At 43.4% G+C, this 17,591-nt stretch overlaps 1 protein-coding gene across 4 annotated transcripts in view; it reads left to right on the top strand.

Annotated features, from left to right (window-relative positions):
• Positions 1-1,012: 1,012 nt before the first annotated feature.
• The window catches only part of DENND4C (DENN domain containing 4C), a 136,420-nt gene continuing 119,841 nt past the window's right edge, over positions 1,013-17,591 (top strand). For 3 of the 4 annotated variants that reach the window (XM_024251918.3, XM_024251916.3, XM_054521038.2), the window contains exon 1: positions 1,013-1,137. The gene's annotated coding sequence lies outside the window, so the exon portion shown is untranslated. Of the gene's footprint in view, positions 1,138-1,647; positions 2,381-17,591 lie in introns of those variants that run through there. The other variant, XM_054521037.2, reaches the window with a different exon arrangement.

The following is a 17,591-nucleotide window of genomic DNA, read 5'->3' as shown; positions in this document are numbered from 1 at the left end:
ATTATTCTTTTTCATTTACTATGATAACTCAAAAACGTTGTTCAAAAATATCCTGCAAAATTTGCATTATAGAGAAACGACTCTGCAGGCGTCTGTGTCGATAATTAGGCTACACTTAGGAGGCGTGAGGGTACTGACTATGCAAATGAGCGATTTCTCCATTAGGAATTCCCATCCCCAAATCTGGGCCGAAGGAGTGACACCGAGCGCGGCCAGGGACTTACATGGTGCACTGGAGCCAAGGGGTTTCGGGAAGCGCCAGCGCGCAGGTCTCTCTAGAGCCCTCTACTCATGCGTGGGAATTCCAGCTCCCACCCTGGGAAGGAATCTTCACGTACCTCCCGGCACTGTCCTCAGTGACCTTCAGCCACTCGGCATCATTTTCCCTGTCTTTGAAAACTCCGAGAGAAGCAGCCGCCACCTGCTTCAGGCCAAGGCAACAAACCCACATCACACCGCGAGTCTGAGCCCTGCAGGAAGGGGTGCACAGCGGCCTCCAGAGCGCTTTCTCCCCAGCTCTGTTTCTGCAGGCTCGGCCGCGCGAACGCGGAGGAGGGGATCGGAGGCCCGCAGGGCTCAGACCCCGCGCCCCGCGGGGGTCGCACAGGGGTCGGAGGGGGAGGGAAGCGGTGGCCGCAAGGCCTCGGCCCTCCCCGGGGGCGGGGCCTGAGCACCGCACCGCCCCCCTCCTCCCTGCGCCTTCTCCCCTCCCCCCGCCCTTTTCCACCCGCCCCCGCAGGAGGAAAGGGAGAGGGAGGGGGAAAGGAAAGTGCTGTTTTGTGGAAAGGGGCGGAAGACGGGGGAGAAAAAGGGAACAGAAACATGGCGGTCAGGTCTCGGGACGGCGGCGCCGCGGGCAGCTCCTAGGCGACCGGCCGCCCGCACTGTCCGACGGCTCACAGCGCGGAGGCACCCGCGCGGGCCAGCGCTCCGGCCATTGCCCCTGGCTGTAGGCGGCGCCCCTCGGAGACCCTGCCCGCGAGGCGGCGCAGGCGCAGACCGGACTGAGGCGGTGGCGGCCGCTGGAGCTAGTCCCCCGCCCTGCCCTGCCGAGCGCGCCCAGGCCGCGAATCCGGTGCTTTCATGCCCCAGGAAGAAGCTGTGTCGGGGTTGCGCTGACAGAGGAGCAGGCAGCAGGTGAGGCTGCGGCGCGGGGCGTTTGGCGGAGGAAGCCTGCGCGGTGCCCTCGCGGGGCCTGCGCTCCAAGGCTGGGAGGGCGCGGGACAGGTAGAGCCAGGAGGGCTGAGTTCCAACTGGCCGGCCCGCGGGGGGTCGCCGAGGAGGCGGAGAGTGGCTTCGGCTGGCGTTCGTGGCCTAGTTTCTCCGCGGTTTCCGGGGGCGGGGAGTCCCCGGAGCCTGCGGGATGCAGTCGGGGAAAGGCTGCCCCTGAAGAGCCTCCCCGCGTCGCCCGCCGGGCCCATGAGAATCGTTTGCGTATAAGCGCGAGGGGTCTGGGCCCGGGGGACCGCCGGGGCGACGGCCGCTTTGGTGGGGACCGCGGTGCGGAGGGAGCGGGATCGGGGGTTCCCAGAGGGGGTCGAGGCTGAGAGCGCGGAGATCTAGAGCTTGGGGTGGTGGGCAGTCTCGAGAGTAGTCGGGGGACTGAGAAGTGTCGGGGACAACGGGGAGGAGGGGGACCTGGGCAGGTGTCGCTGGTGAATTGAGGACGTTTCCTCCTCTGTCTTACGGTGGCCGATCCTCAGGGCTTCTTTGTCAGGGATGACTTTCTAGGAAGGCAGGATCCTTTTAACTCTGGAATGACTAAACACAAAACCAAGGAATGAAGTCCTAAGGCTGACTCCTGAAAAGAGCTGTAACTTTTTCTGTTTTAAGAATGCTGTCATGTCTTTTTTTTTTCCTCCCCTTTTCTGCTTGATAGACCTTTTCCCTCTCGAAGACTGTCTTTTATCTGCACTAATAAGGAATTACCCAGTTTTTAAATAGTACCGCCTCCTTCTCACCTTATGTATGTCACACGGGAAAATTTAGGGTAGTTACCGCGGGTACTTGTGCGAATTTGAGGGAAAGTGTCATTTCCAGTAGTGAACCCTAAGCTGTCTCTTTGTGCCTCCGAGATACTGTCAAGCGTTGTAGCCTGAGAAGTTGACCCACTGAGCCTGCTTAATTGTGTGCAAACCCGTGTTGAGGCGTTCTTCCTAGGCCCTAATTTACGTAGGAATAGGTTTTCCCTTCCGGTCTGGGTATAATGAGAGGGGAGAACATTAATGCTAAGGCGCTAAGTTCTGGATAAATACTTGATTTGATGTGATCGTGTGTATTACTCTTTCAGAAATGCAGAGCGTTGTATGATTTTTCTGTGTACACGCGATAAAGAGCAATATTAGTTGCAGAAGGAAGTTTTCATCTTTGAACATTAAAGGTATCCTTTATTCTTGATCGCCATCACATGCAAAAAAGAAACTGTATTTTCTGTCCTGTTCTTTGTGTTACTGTTAAAGAGTTGGTAAACTGCCGTCTTGCTGTGCGACTGGGAAGTCGGCAATGAACTTAGATTTGTATTCATGAACATGATCTGCCTGTCATATAGGCTTGCTTTGACTTCTTTTTTTTTCAGTAATGGCAAAGGATTTTCTGCCACTCAATCCACACTTTCCTCCGCATTGGTATCTCCGTTGACCATTTTGCAAAATAGTTTATTGAGATTAGGGGTCTGATCTTTTGTATAACCTGTTTTAGTGAACTGATCATATGCGGCTTGACTTTGGCCAATAGTACCTCGTGCAGTGTGCAGTACTACTATTTAGACTTACTGATTTGGGTAATAGAAAAGCTATGATGTTAGAAATGTTGTCGTTGTATATTGGAGAAATTTTGAAGTTGCATATTGGAGTAATTTACTCCTGTATGCTTTGTAAATGAGTGCATTCTTTTGTCGAGAGTAAATACAGTATTTTGTAGTATAAACTTAAGCTTTTAGCTGAAGAAATTGGCAGCGTAGTTGGAGTGTGGAGACTATTCTTAAAATGCAAATATTTTAAATTACAAGGAACTGTAGTGGTGTGTAGGCTGTAACAATTCCTGGTGCCAAATTTGGGAGATTATTTGGTTGAGGTACTTTCTATAAAGAAACATATTAAGTATCTGCAATAAAAGTGAATTTGTAGCTATACACAAGGGATTTTACAATATAAATAACTCAATAAGGCACCTTTCTTTGCTCTTTGTGTATCTGCCAGTTAAGACCAAAACATCTCATATTTTCACTGGAGCTTCCTGCCAAAACAAATACTGATTTTGCGTTGGCTTTGCTGCTCAGTTTGAAAGCTAGGGGAATCTCTTAGAGCCTACTGTGGTTCTGGAGGCTGCCTGATTTAAAAAAATAAAAATAAAAAAATTGAAAGCTAGGTTTCAGTCATATAGCTTGCACCTTAAGTACAGGTTGTAAAGTAAAAAAGAAAGTTGCTGAGTCAGTGGCAAGTTGTTTCATTTGTTTTTTTGATTTGCAAAACGGAATTTCTGTCATAATTTGAATTTCCAATGTAATATGTTTGCTGAATAGCAAGGGCAAATAAGCTTTGATAATAACTGAATTAAAATGTTAATTTTCTTTATACTGGTGCCATAGATTGTCGGGTTGACAGATAGACGTAGTAAAGGGATGCCTTGTTGGAATGGGAAATTCCTTTTTATTAGCTAAAATTTGAGGAAAGGATTTTGCATAGTACAGCTGGTGTAAAACAATAGGTCTTTAGCATCAGATTGTAGGATATTCCAAAATTAGGCAGTTTTGTTATTTGAAATTTAAAACTTAATATTTTGCAGAAAGAAGTTTAAAGCTTTAAAACATTTTCTACGTATGTTAAATATGTGGATGTAATAGAGCTTAATATGGTATTTGAAACCTTTTTTTTTTTTTTTGAGATGTAGTCTCGCTTCGTCACCCAAGCTGGAGTGCAGTGGTGTGATCTCGGCTCACTGTAGCCTCTGCCTCCCAGATTGAAGCGATTCTCCTGCCTCTGCCTCCCAGATTCAAGCGATTCTCCTGCCTCAGCTTCCCGAATAGCTGGGATTACAGGTGCCCGCCACCATGCCTGGCTAATTTTTGAATTTTTAGTAGAGAAGGGGTTTTGCTATGTTGGCCAGGTGGCCTGATGTCAGGTGATCCACCTGCGTAGGCCTCTGAAAGTGCTGGGATTACAGGTGTGAGCCACCACACCCAGCCTTTGAAAACTTTTTATTGGAAAAAATGTAACATGATTAAAAGAAATTCAAAAGAAAAAATTTAAATTAGTCTCCCCTATCTAACACTTATATTTTTCTGTACTCTAATCCTGTTATACTTCTGTAATGTAGTAGTATAATATTCTAATCCTGTCTGTGCTTGTGTATAATTCTGTGATTAATGTTAATATAATTGTCTTTTAATTTAACATGCTTTCCCTGTTGCTGTATATTACTGTTATTTTATGGCTTTTAATAGTCCAAAGTTTTATTTACTGCCTCAGTTTATTTAACCATTTCCATATCTTAACATTTTAGTAATTCCACTTTTTTACTCTGATTGTTATTTTTATTTATTTATTTTTTTGAGACTGAGTCTCGCTCTGTTGCCCAAGGTGGAGTGCAGTGGTGCCATCTTGGCTCACTGCAACCTCTGCCTCCCAGGTTCAAGCGATTCTCCTGTCTCACCCTACTGAGTAGCTGGGACTACAGGTGCGTGCCACCACGCCTGGCTAAATTTTTTAATTTTTAGTAGAAACGGGGTTTCACCGTGTTAGCCAGGATGGTCTTGATCTCCTGACCTCGTTATCCATCCACCTCAGCCTCCCAACATGCTGGGATTATAGGTGTGAGCCACCGCACCTGACCGTTTTTTTTTTTTTTTAACAGGGTCTCACTTTGTCACCTAGGCTAGAGTGCAGTGCATCTCAGCTCACTGCAGCCTCTACCTCCTGGGTTCAAGTAATCCTCCTGCCTTAGCCCCCTAATAGCTGGGACTGTAGGTGCGCGCGCATGTGTGTGCATCACCACACTTCGCTAACTTTTTGTATTTTTTGTAGACAGGGTTTTGCCGTATTGCCCAGGCTGGTCTTGAACTCTTAAATTCAAGCGATCCACCCATCTCAGCCTCCCAAAGTGCTATGATTACAGGCGTGAGCCACTGTGTCTGGCCCATACTTCTTTACTCTTAAAATAATGCTATAATGAAATTGTTTTGCTAATATGATGGTCCGTGGGTCTATGCCAAATTACTTTTTGAAATTTTGGGAAAGTCAACTTTCTTTTGTTTTTTTTTGAGATGAGTCTTGCTCTTGTCACCCAGGCTGGAATGATGCAGTGGCGTGATCTCAGCTCACTGCAACCTCCGCCTCCCAGGTTGAAGCAATTCTCCCTGCCTCAGGGTCCCGAGTAGCTGGGATTACAGACGCCTGCCACCACACCCAGCTAATTTTTGTATTTTTAGTAGAGACGGGGTTTTGCCATGTTGGCCAGGCTGGTCTTGAACTCCTGACCTCAGGTGATCCATCCGCCTCGGCCTCCCAAAGTGCTGGGATTACAGGCGTGAGCCACCATGCCTGGCCGAAAGTCAACTTTCTTTGAATTACTTTCTTTGCGGTGGATCATTAGGGCTGCTACAATATAGTATTTAATTGAGAACTGAATTGAAACAAGGTGAAAGGCTGTAGATGTGCATGTATCACTTGAATTCATTGAGTGAAAATCAAAATATAAATTCATAATTCTGTTAATGATGTGCTACTAGTTTGTGTACATTAACTTATGATATAAGAAGTAATGTAATTCTTATAATCTTATACTTCAGTAATATTGTGGGGCTTAAATGTTTTGAAGTGTTCTTTGTTTCAATCAAACCTAATTATCTACCAATCCAGATTTATTATCTGTTGGTTTACAGAAGAGTCATCTTTTTTTTTTTTTTGAGATGGAGTCTCCCTCTGTCACCCAGGCTAGAGTGCAGTGGCGTGATCTCAGCTTACTGCAAGCTACTCTTCCCGGGTTCATCCGGGTTCATGCCATTCTCCTGCCTCAGCCTCTCAAGTAGCTGGGACTACAGGTGCCCACCACCACGCCTGGCTAATTTTTTGTATTTTTAGTAGAGATGGTGTTTCACCGTGGTCTTCATCTTCTGACCTCGTGATCCGCCCGCCTCGGCCTCCCAAAGTGCTGGGATTACACGTGTGAGCCACTGCGCCTGGCCAGAAGAGTCATCTTATATATCTTTGTAATATTTTAATTTGTTTTTGTAATATTTAAAGGTTGTTCTCGAATCGAGTTTTTTCTTTGATATGTTTTTATTTCTTTTTTTTTTATTTTATTAGCCAGGAGATATTCCCATCTGATAATCTAGTTTTTAATTGTGTATGTAGAGTTCAATTATCTCCTAATTTAGGGATTCTTAGATCCTAAAAGCATAAATGTTATAAATCTTTTTTAAATTATGGAAAGAGGATCTATTAAAGAGGTCCTTTTCTATCTGCTAGGAATAATACGAATAATAATATAAAAAGGTGACTAGTAAGGTCTAATAGGTTAAACAGCCCTATAAATAAGCACCGTAACTATAACACAACAAATATAGAATAGAGCAAAATATGCTGCAGGAGCAGAGGGAAACGCTTGTGTAGTGTGGATTAGAGAAGGTTTACATAGAGTAAGACATCTGATTAAAAACTTACAACTTGCTGTAAAAAGGCATGAAGTAATGAAAAAATGTGATGAAGTTTATTAATATGCAAGTAATTTAGAGGGAGTGGGTATGAAGCTGGAGAGTAAGTAGAGGCTGTGTCATGAAGGGTCTTACAGTCAAGTAAGAAATTAAGACTATATTGTAGAGAACAGGGAGCCATTGGAAGATTTAAGCTGTTAAATATTTTGGCTCCATTAAGAAGGAGGGATTGGGAGAGCAGTTTGAGTGAGGCCGCAGGTTCATCATCCAGAACATCTTGAAGGCACCTAGGCATGTATTGAGAACAGCATGGTAGGGATAGAAAAAAATGGATAGACTTGAGAACTGTTACGTAATACAAACATTTCCTGTGGCCCACAGGCCATGTCGCTTTAGCCTTATCTTCTTGCCACACCAGTCTACTTTCAAGTTTTTTCCCTCAGAGCATTTGCATATATGCTATTCCATTTGCATGCTACTTTTTCTAAAAGATCATTTCTGGTCCCCAGTCACACTGTCTAGTTAGGGAGATGAGTTACTATCTATTCCAGCATCTTGCTGTTTTAATCTGTAGAATTTCTTTCTTTTTCTTCCTTTTTCACATTTGTTCCTCTTATTATTTGGGCAATTATAGGCGATTTGACTTTTTTTTTTTTTTTGAGATGGAGTTTTGTTCTTGTTGCCTGGGATGGAGTGTAATGGCGCGATCTCGGCTCACTGCAACCTCCACCTCCTGGGTTCAAGCGGTTCTCCTGCCTCAGCTTCCTGAGTAGCTGGGATTACAGGCGCGCACCACCATGCCTGGCTAATTTTTTGTATTTTTAGTAGAGATGCGGTTTCACCATGGCCAGGCTGGTCTTGAACTCCTGACCTCAGGTGATCCGCCCACCTTGGCCTCCCAGAGTGCTGGGATTACAGGCGTGAGCCACCGCGCCCGGCCAACAGCTTTTAGATTTAGGATTTTGTTTTTGTTTTTTTGTTTTTGTTTTTGTTTTTTGTTTTTGAGGCAGAGTCTCACTCTATCACCCAGGCTGGAGTGTAGTGGCGCGATCTCAGCTCGCTGCGACCTCCGCATCCCGGGTTCAAGCGATTCTTCTGCCTCAGTCTCCTGAGTAGCTGGGACCACAGGCTTGTGCCACCACGCCTGGCTAATTTTTTGTGTGTGTGTTTTTAGTAGAGACAGGGTTTCAACGTGTTAGCCAGGATGGTTACGATCTCCTTACTTTGTGATCCGCCCACCTCGACCTCCCAAAGTGCTGGGATTACAGGCATAGCCATCGCACCCAGCCAGGATTTTCTTTATACACAATCATTTTTGCAGAGAAAGCCAGTTGTACTTACTCATTTCCAATCTGTATGCCTTTTTTTCCTGCCTGTTGCCGCTGGCTAGATTAATGCTATCCTCTAGAAATATAATATAAACCAAATATGTAATTTACATTTTATAGTACCCCTACACTAAAAAAGTAGCGATAAGTGAAATTAAATTTAATGTTTTTTAAATTTCACTACATCCAAAATACTATTCAATATGTGTAGTAATTTCCTAGGGCTGCCATAGTAAATTACTGCAAAGTGGGTGGTTTCTAACAGCTTAAATTTATTTTCTGACAGTTTTGGAAAGTAGAAATATGAGGTCAGTGTGTCAGGAGAGCTGTGCTCCCACTGTAGGCTCTAGGGAAGACCCCTTCTTGACTCTTCCTCTGTTTCTTTCTTTCTTTCTTTCTTTTTTTTTTTGAGATAGAGTTTCACTCGTGTTGCCCAGGCTGGAGTGCGATGGCGTGATCACAGCTCACCGCAACCTGTGCCTCCCAGATTCAAGCGATTCTCCTGCCTCAGCCTGCCGAGTAGCTGGGATCACAGGCATGCACCACCGTGCCCGGCTAATATTGTATTTTTAGTAGAGACAGTGTTTCTCCATGTTGGTCAGGCTGGTCTCGAACTCCTGATCTCAGGTGATCTGCCCGCCTTGGCCTTCCAAAGTGCTGAGATTACAGGTGTGAGCCACTGTGCCCAGCCTCTTCCTATTTCTAGTGGTTGCTAGCAGTCCTTAGAGATACAGGAACTAGTTAGGTTTTCCCTTTCCCTTTCCCTTTCCCTTTCCCTTACCCTTTCCCTTTCCCTTTCCCTTTCCTCCCCTCCCCTCCCCTCCCCTCCTCTCCCCTCCCTTCCCTTTTTTTTTTTGAGACAGAATTTCGCTCTTGTGGCCCAGGCTGGAGTGCAATGATGTGATCTCGGCTCACTGCAACCCCCGTACCCCGGGTTCAAGTGATTCCCCTGCCACAGCCTCCTAAGTAGCTGGGATTACAGGCATGCGCCACCACGTCCATCTAATTTTATATTTTTAGTAGAGATGGGGTTTCACTGTGTTGGTCAGGCTGGTCTCGAACTCTTGACCTCAGGTGATCCACCCACCTCGGCCTCCCAAAGTGCTGGGATTGCAGGCGGGAGCCAACTTGCCTAGCCTATAATATTCCTTTGTTCTTTTTTTAATGTCTAGAGGATCTGTAGTGATATGCCTTCTATCATTGCTCATGTTGGTAATTCTGGCCTTTTGCTTTTTCCTTAATCTACAGATACTGATATTTATTATTTCTTGTTTATTTTAAATTTTATTCATTTCTGCATTTTATTATTTTTTTCCTCTACTTCCCCTTGGTTTAGTCTGCTTTTTTTTCCTGAGCATCTTGAGGTGGACATTTATGTCATTGATTTTAGAACTTTCTTATTTTCTAATACAAGTGCTTCAAGCTATGAATTTCCTTCTAAATACTGTTTTAGCCACATCTCATAAATTGATTTCTTCTTTTCATTCAGTTCAAAATATTGTCTAATTTCTTTTGCAGTTTCTTTTTTGATCAGGGGTTATTTAGCAGACTATAATTTCTAAATACTGGAGAAATTTTGTATAGTATCTTTATGTTAATGATTTCAAGTTTAATTCCATTGTAGTCAGAGAACATGCTGCATAATTTATATTCTTTTTTTTTTTTTGAGATAGAGTCTCGCTTTGTCACCCAGGCTGGAGTGCAGTGGCACTCCCCATCTCTGCTAAAAATACAAAAATTACTCACTGCAACCTCCACCTCCCAGATTCAAGCAATTCTCCTGTCTCAGCCTCCCGAGTAGCTGGGATTACAAGGGCCCACAACCATGCCTGGCTAATTTTTGTATTTTTAGTAGAGATGGGGTTTCATCGTGTTGGCCAGGCTAGTCTTGAACTCTTGACCTGAGGTGTTATGCCTGCCTTGGCCTCCCAAAGTACTGGGATTACAGGCGTGAGCCACCCCGCCCGGCCAATTTATATTCTTTAAAATATTTCCAGGCTTGTTTTACGGTCCAGCGTATGGTTTATCTTGGTGAATGTTCTATGTGTGCTTGAAAAGATGGTTTATCTTGCTGTTGTTGGGTGCAGTGTTCTATAAATAACAATTATGTCAAGTTGGTTGATAATGTTCTTCAGATCTTACATATTTTTAATAATTTTCTGTTTACTTGTTCTGTGAATTATTGCATCAATGAGGAGTGTTGAACTCCCTGTGATTGCGGATCTGTTTATTTCTCCTTTCAGGTTTATTTCTCCTGCATGCACTTTGGTACTCTCTTGTTAGATGTACACAGTCATAAGTAATTTAACTAGGGGGATACATTCTGAGGAATGCATCATTGGGCAATTTCTTTATTGTGTGAGCATCATATAGTGTACTTACATGATCCTAGATGGTGTAGCATGCTACACTTGTAGGCTATAGCCTATAGCCTATTGCTTCTAGGCTACAAACCTGTACAGCATATTACTGTACTGATACTCTAGGCATTTATAACATAATGGTGAATATTTGTGTATCTAAACATAGAAAAGATACAATAAAAATACAGTATAAAAGGGCCAGGAACCAGGCACGGTGGCTCACGCTTGTAATCCTAGCACTTTGGGAGGCTGAGGTGGGTGGATCACGAGGTCAGGAGTTCGAGACCAGCCTGGCCAACATAGTGAAACCCCATCTCTACTAAAAATACAGAAATTAGCCTGGCATAGTGGTGTGTGCCTGTAGTCCCAGCTACTCATGAGGCTGAGGCAGGAGAATCACTTGAACCTGGGACATGGAGGTTGCAGTGAGCTGAGATCATACCACTTCACTCCAGCTTGGGCAACAGAGTGAGATTTCGTCTCAAAAAAAAAAAAAGGCCAGGCATGGTTGCTCACACCTGTAATCCCAGCACTTTGGGAGGCTGAGGCAGGAAGATCACTTGAGGTCAGGAATTTGAGGCCTGCCTGGCCAACATGGTGAAACTGTGTCTCTACTAAAAACTCAAAAATTAGCCTGGTATGGTGGCCGACGCCTGTAATCCCAGCTATTTGGGAGGCTGAAGTAGGAGAATTGAGCCCAGGAGGCAGAGGTTGCAGTGAGCCGAGATCACGCCACTGCACTCCAGCCTAGGCGACAGTGACACTTTGTCTAAAAACAGAACAGAACACAATAGAACACAGAACAGAATGGAACGCAGAACAGAACGGAACACAGAACAGAACAGATGTGAAAGATAAACATGGTACACCTATAATAGGGCACTTAACACGAGACGACCTTGCAGGAGTGGAAGTTGCTCTGGGTGAGTCAGTGAATGAGGGGTGGTGAATGAATGTGAAGGCCTAGGATATTACTGTGCCCTACTGTATACTTTATGAACAATGTACAGTTAGGCTACACTAAATTCATCCAATTTTTTTCTTCGATCAATAGTAAATTAACTTCAGCTTATTGTAACCTTTTGACTTTATAAACTTTAAAATGTTTGTTGTTTTTTGACTCTCGTAACAACACTTAAATACAAACGTATTATACAGGTGTACAAAAATATTATTCTTTAAGTCCTTACTCTGTAAGCTTTTTTCTATTTAAAAAATGAATTTTTTTTTAGAGATAGAGTCTCGCTATGTTTCTTAGGCTGGCCTCCAACTCCTGGGCTCAAGTGATTCTCTGGCCTCAGCCTCCTGAGTTGCGTGCCACTGCATCTGGCGTTTTTTTTCATTTTCCTTTTTTTTTTTTACTTTTTAAACTTTTTTGTTGGAAATGAAAACATAAGCACACAGATTAGCCTAGGGCCCACACAAGGTCAGGATTATCAATATCAGTGTCTTCTACCTTCACATCTTGTCCTACTGGAAGGTCTTCAGGGGCAATACTCATGTGGATCTGTCTGGACTACCTCCTGAGGGAAACTGCCTGAGGCTGTTTTTAGGTAGCTTTTAAAAAACATAAGTAGAACAGTGACTCTCGCCTGTAATCCCACCACATTGGGAGGCCGAGGTGGGACGATCGCTTGAGCTCAGGAGATTGGGATCAGCCTGGGCAACACAGTAAGACCCCATCTTAAAAAAAAAAAGTACGTAGAAGGAGTACACTCAAATGATGTTTAAAAGTATGACATAGGTTGGGTGTGGTGGCTCATGCTTGTAATCCCACTGCTTTGGGAATCTGAGATGGGCGGATTGCTTGAGCCCAGGAGTTTGAGACCAGCCTGGGCAACATGTATCCACCGTTAAATTATTGTACCAAATAGTTTCACCTCCATGAGATTATTCTATTTCAGCTCTTAAGCCCTCTCTGCCTTTCCCCAAGCCCTTGGCAACTACTGTTTTTTACTATTTCTATAGTTTTGCCTTTTCTGGGATGTCTTATAATTGAAATCATATAGTATGTAGCCTTTCTGGACTAGCGTCTTTCACTTAGCAATATACATTTAAGGGTCCTTTACATCATTTTGTGGTTTGCTAGCTCATTTATTTTTATTGCTAAATAATCCATTGTATGGATGTATTCCAGTTTGTTTATCCATTCACCTGACAAAGGACATCCTTGGTTCCAGGTTTTGGTGATTACGAATAAAGCTGCTTATAATCATTGTGTGCAGGTTTTGTGTGACTATAAGTTTTTAAATCAATTTGGATAATCAAATAACTCAGGAATGTGATTGCTGGATCATATGGTAGGCCTGTATTTAGCTTTGTAAGAAACTGCCAAACTGCCTTCCAAAAGGGCTGTTTTATTTTGTATTTCCATCAGCAGTGAATGTTAGAGTTCCTGTTCGCATTTTCATTCGTATTTGGTATTGTCAGTTTTTTTGATTGTAGCTATTCTAATAGGTGTGTATTGGTATCTCATTGCTATTTCTTTCTCTTTTTTTTTTTTGTTTTTGAGACAGAGTCTCCATTTGTCAACCAGGCTGGAGTGCAATGGCGAGATCTCAGCTCACTGCAACCTCTGCCTCCTGGGTTCAAGTGATTGTCCTGCCTCAGCCTTCTGAGTAGCTGGAACTATAGGTGCATGCCACCATGCCCGGCTAATTTTTGTATTTTTAGTAGAGACGGGGTTTCACCATGTTGGCTAGGCTGGACTCGATCTCCTGACCTTATGATCCACCCGCTTCAGCCTCCCAAAGTGCTGGGATTACAGGTGTGAGCCACCATGCCTGGCCTAAGTTTTTCCTTTTTAAAGTTAGCTTTATTGAGATATAATTTACACACCATAAATTTCACCTATTTAAAGGGAGTATCTTGATGTTTTCCTGTAGATTTACAGTTTTGCAATCATTAGCATAATCTAATTTTAAAGGATTTTAATCACCCCAGAAAGAACCGTTGTATACATTAGCAGTCACTCTCCAATCCCTCTCTCCTGGACCCCTAGCCCTAGATAACCACTAATTTATTTTCTGACTTTATAGATTTACCTATTTTGGACATTTCATAGAAATGAAGTCATACAATATGTGATCTTTTGTAACTGGCTTCTTTCATTTAGGATAGTGTTTTTCAGGTTCACCCATGTCGTAGTATGTATCACTCCTTCATTCCTTTTTTAAAAAATTCTGACAAAATTCACATAACATGAAATTTGCCATTTTAACCACTTAAAATATGTAATTCAGTGGTGTTCGGTACATTTACAATGTCATGCAAGTATTATCACGAACTAAATGTTCCCAAACGTTTTCGTCATCCTAAAATGAAACGCGTACCCTTTAAGCAGTCTCTCCCCATTCCCAGTCTCCTAGTCCCTGCCACCCAGTAATCTGTTTTCTCTCTCTGTGGATTTGCCTATTGTGGATATTCCTACAAGTGGACTTATGCAATGTGTGACCTTTTGTGTCCAGCTTCTTTGACTTAGCAAAAGAAATTAGAAAGAAACCTAGAAAGGTCTCACTTTGTTGCCCAGGCTGGTCTCAAACTGCTGGGGTCAAGTGATCCTCCCACTTCAGCCTCCCAAATTGCTGGGATTGCAGGCATAAGCCACTGTGCCTAGCCAGGTCAAGATTTTTTTCTCAGCTCTTTATGTCAAAATACTGTCTTCAAAAGTTATATGTGGCTAGGCGCTGTAGCTAATACCTGTAATCCAGTGCTTTTGGATGTCAAAGTGGGACGATTGCATGAGGCCAGGAGTTTGAGATCAGCCTGGGAAATGTAGCAGGACCTCCATCTCTACTGTACTAGTCTGTTCTCACACTGCTGACATACCCAAGTGACTCACGCCTGTAATCCCAGTACTTTGGGGGGCTGAGGCGGGTAGATCACCTGAGGTCAGGAGTTCGGGACCAGCCTGACCAATATGGTGAAATCCCCATCTTTACCACAAATACAAAAATTAGCTGGGCATAGTGGCGTGCACCTGTAATCCCAGCTACTTGGGAGGCTGAGACAGGAGAATTGCTTGAACTCAGGAGGTGGAGGTTGCAGTGAGTAATTTTTGTAGTTTTTGTAGAAATGGGGTTTTGCCATGTTGGCCAGGCTGGTCTTGAACTCCTAACCTCAAGTGATCTGCCCCTGCTCAGCCTCCCAAAGTGTTTAGATTACAAACCTGAGTCACCGCATGCGACCCCAAAGTCTTAACTCATTTTGACATGAACTCAAAAGTCCACAGTCCAAAGTCTCATCTGAGACAAGGCAAGTTTCCTCCGCCTATTAGCTTGTAAAATCAAAAGCAAGTTAGTTACTTCCTAGATTCAGTGGGGGCACAGGCATACAGCCATTTCAAATGGGAGAAATTGGCCAAAATGAAGGGGCTACAGGACCCATGCAAGTCTGAAATCCAGCAGGGTAGTCAAGTCTTAAAGCTCCAAAATGATCTCCTTTGACTCCATGTCCCACGTGCAGGTCACGCTGCTGCAAGAAGTGGGTTCCCATGGTCTTGGGCAACTCCGCCCCTGTGGCTTTGCAGCAGGCAAATAGAGAGCTGGTGCAGGGAAACTCCCCTTTCTTTTAAAACCATCAGATCTCATGAGACTTACTCACTTCCATGAGAACAGCATGGGAAAGACCCTCCCCTGTGATTCAATTACCTCTCACCAGGTTCCTCCCATGACATGTGGGAATTGTGGGAGTTACAATTCAAGATAAGATTTGGGTGGAAACACAGCCAAACCATATCATCTACATTAAAAAAAAGATTAACTGGGCGTGGTGCTGCACATCTGTAGTCATAGCTACTCATCAGGAGGCTGAAATGGGAGGATTGTTTTAGCCCAGGAGTCTAAGGCTGTGGTGAGCTATAATGGCACCACTCTACTCTAGCCTGAGTGACAGAGTGAGATCCTGTCCCTTAAAATAAAATAATTATTTGGATTATTTTTTCATTCCTTTCAGTGTGGTTGTATTATCAGTTTGATAGCTTCATTGGCTCACATATCTTTATTGGTAAAGCTAGGCATTTAACTAAATCAGTGTGTGAATACACACACACACACACACACACACACTTTTTTTTTTTTTTTTGGCATAGTCTTCCTCTCACTCAGGCTAGGGTGCAGTGGCACTATCTTGGCTCACTGCAACCTCTGCCTCGGAGGTTCAAATAATTCTCATGCCTCAGCCTCCCAAGTATCTAGGACCACAGGCGCGAGCCGCCACACCTGGCTAATTTTTTGTATTTTTAGTAGAATGGGGTTTTGCTGTATTGGCCAGGCTGGTCTCAAAACTCCTGACCTCAAATGATCTGCTCCCTGTGACCTCCCAAAGTGCTGGGATTACAGGCGTGAACCACCACATCCAGCCAGTCAGTATATTTTGTAATGGAAATTAAAAGTGATTCCTCTCTTGACTTTTAACCTTTAGATGCATATGCCTTCTTACTTAGTGTTGTTTGGACTTCTTAATGTTTAGAAATTTTTAATTAGTTGCCAATATTTTAAAACTTGGACATTTATATAAAAATCCTGATTTCTTTAAAAAGGTAGAAAGGAAGCTCTGATTTTTCCAAGTTCATTTGGCAGCTATTGGATGGTTCCTAGTAGTAGTGGCAGCCTGCATTCTCTCTAGTTCCCACAACTCTTAATATCATGCCCGACGCCTTTTAGGCATTTGTATTCGCACCCTTTCTTTATAACCCTCTTATGTATAAAACTTTCAGTGGCAGGTACAATGGTAGAGGATTAAACTAACTGCCTTGTGTTCTGAAAAAGGAACTGATTTTATCTGAAATCATTTCAATTTTGTAGTTCCGTGACCCAGTCAACCTGACTTTGATAATGCTTTCTAATGGGAGTTACCAAGCCCCTATTTTAAATTGCTTAAATGTAGCAAATAGCTTTGATAAAACTGTACTTTCTTTGTGGTTTAACAAAGTTCATCATTCATTTTGCATGGTTTGGGATACCAGGGAACATACAGCTGTTTTTGAACCTTTACAAAATATCTTTTTTTACAATGAGAGGAATTACATAAACTACATTTAGTTTTTTTCATTTTTTAAACACATAGCATACAAAGGAGCTCTAATGTGTCTGGAAGCACACTTCTCAGTAGAAACTTTACAGGCTAGGAGAGAGTGTATGACATATTTAAAGTACCGAAAAAAAAAGCCTTTTATCCTATATTTTCAGTATATCCACTGAAAATATCCTTCAAACATGAAGGAGAAATAAAGACTTTCACAAACAAACAAAAGCTGAGGAATTTCGTCAACACCAGACCTGTCCTACAAGAAATACTAAAGGGAGTTCTTCAATCTGAAAGAAAAGAACAGTAATGAGCAATGAGAAATTACCTGAAGATACAAAACTCCCTGGTAATAGCAAATACATAGACAAACAAATAGAGAATATTAACACCATAATTCTGGTGTGTAAACTACTCATATCTCGAACAGAAAGAATAAAAGATGAACCTATCAAAAATAATAACTACAGCCGGGTGCGGTGGCTCACGCCTGTATTCCCAGAACTCTGGGAGGTGGGGGTAGGCAGATGGCTTGAGCTCAGGAGTTCAAGACCAGCCTGGACAACATGGCAAAACCCCGTCTCTACAGAAAATACAAAAATTCGCCAGGTATAGTGGTGCACACCTGGGGTTCCAGCTACTCAGGAGGCTGAGGTGCAGGGATGGCTTGAGCCGGAGAGGTCGAGGCTACAGTGAGCTGAGATTATGCCACTGCACTCCAGCATGGGCGACAGAATAAGACTCTGTCCGAAAAACAAAAAAATACCCAAAAACCTACAACACATACACAAAACATAAAAGGCAAGACATTAAAACATACCACCAGAAAATAATCACTTTCCCATAAAGGAAGATGGGAAGGAAGGAAGGAAAAGAAGACCAGAAAACAAATAACAAAATGGTAGTAGAAAGTCCTTATCAATAATGACATTGAATGTAAACAGATTAAATTCTCCAATCAAAAGACATAGAGAGGCTGAACAGATTTAAACAAGCACAGTCCAACCATCTGGGGCCTACAAGAAACAGGCTGGGCACAGTGGCTCATGCCTACAATCTCAGCACTTTAGGAGGGTGACGCAGGAGGACTGCTAGACCCCAGGAATTTGAGACTAGCCTGGGCAAGATGGTGAGACCCTGTCTCCATAAAAAATAAAGAAAAATTGGCCAGGTGCAGTGTCATGTGCCTGTAGTCCTAGCTGCTTGGGAAGCTGAGGTGGGAAGATC

Source organism: Pongo abelii, chromosome 13 (assembly GCF_028885655.2).
Source record: "Pongo abelii isolate AG06213 chromosome 13, NHGRI_mPonAbe1-v2.0_pri, whole genome shotgun sequence".
Lineage (NCBI taxonomy): Eukaryota > Metazoa > Chordata > Mammalia > Primates > Hominidae > Pongo > Pongo abelii.
Note: the sequence above shows the minus strand (reverse complement) of the source record. Positions and strands in the feature narration are given on the sequence as shown.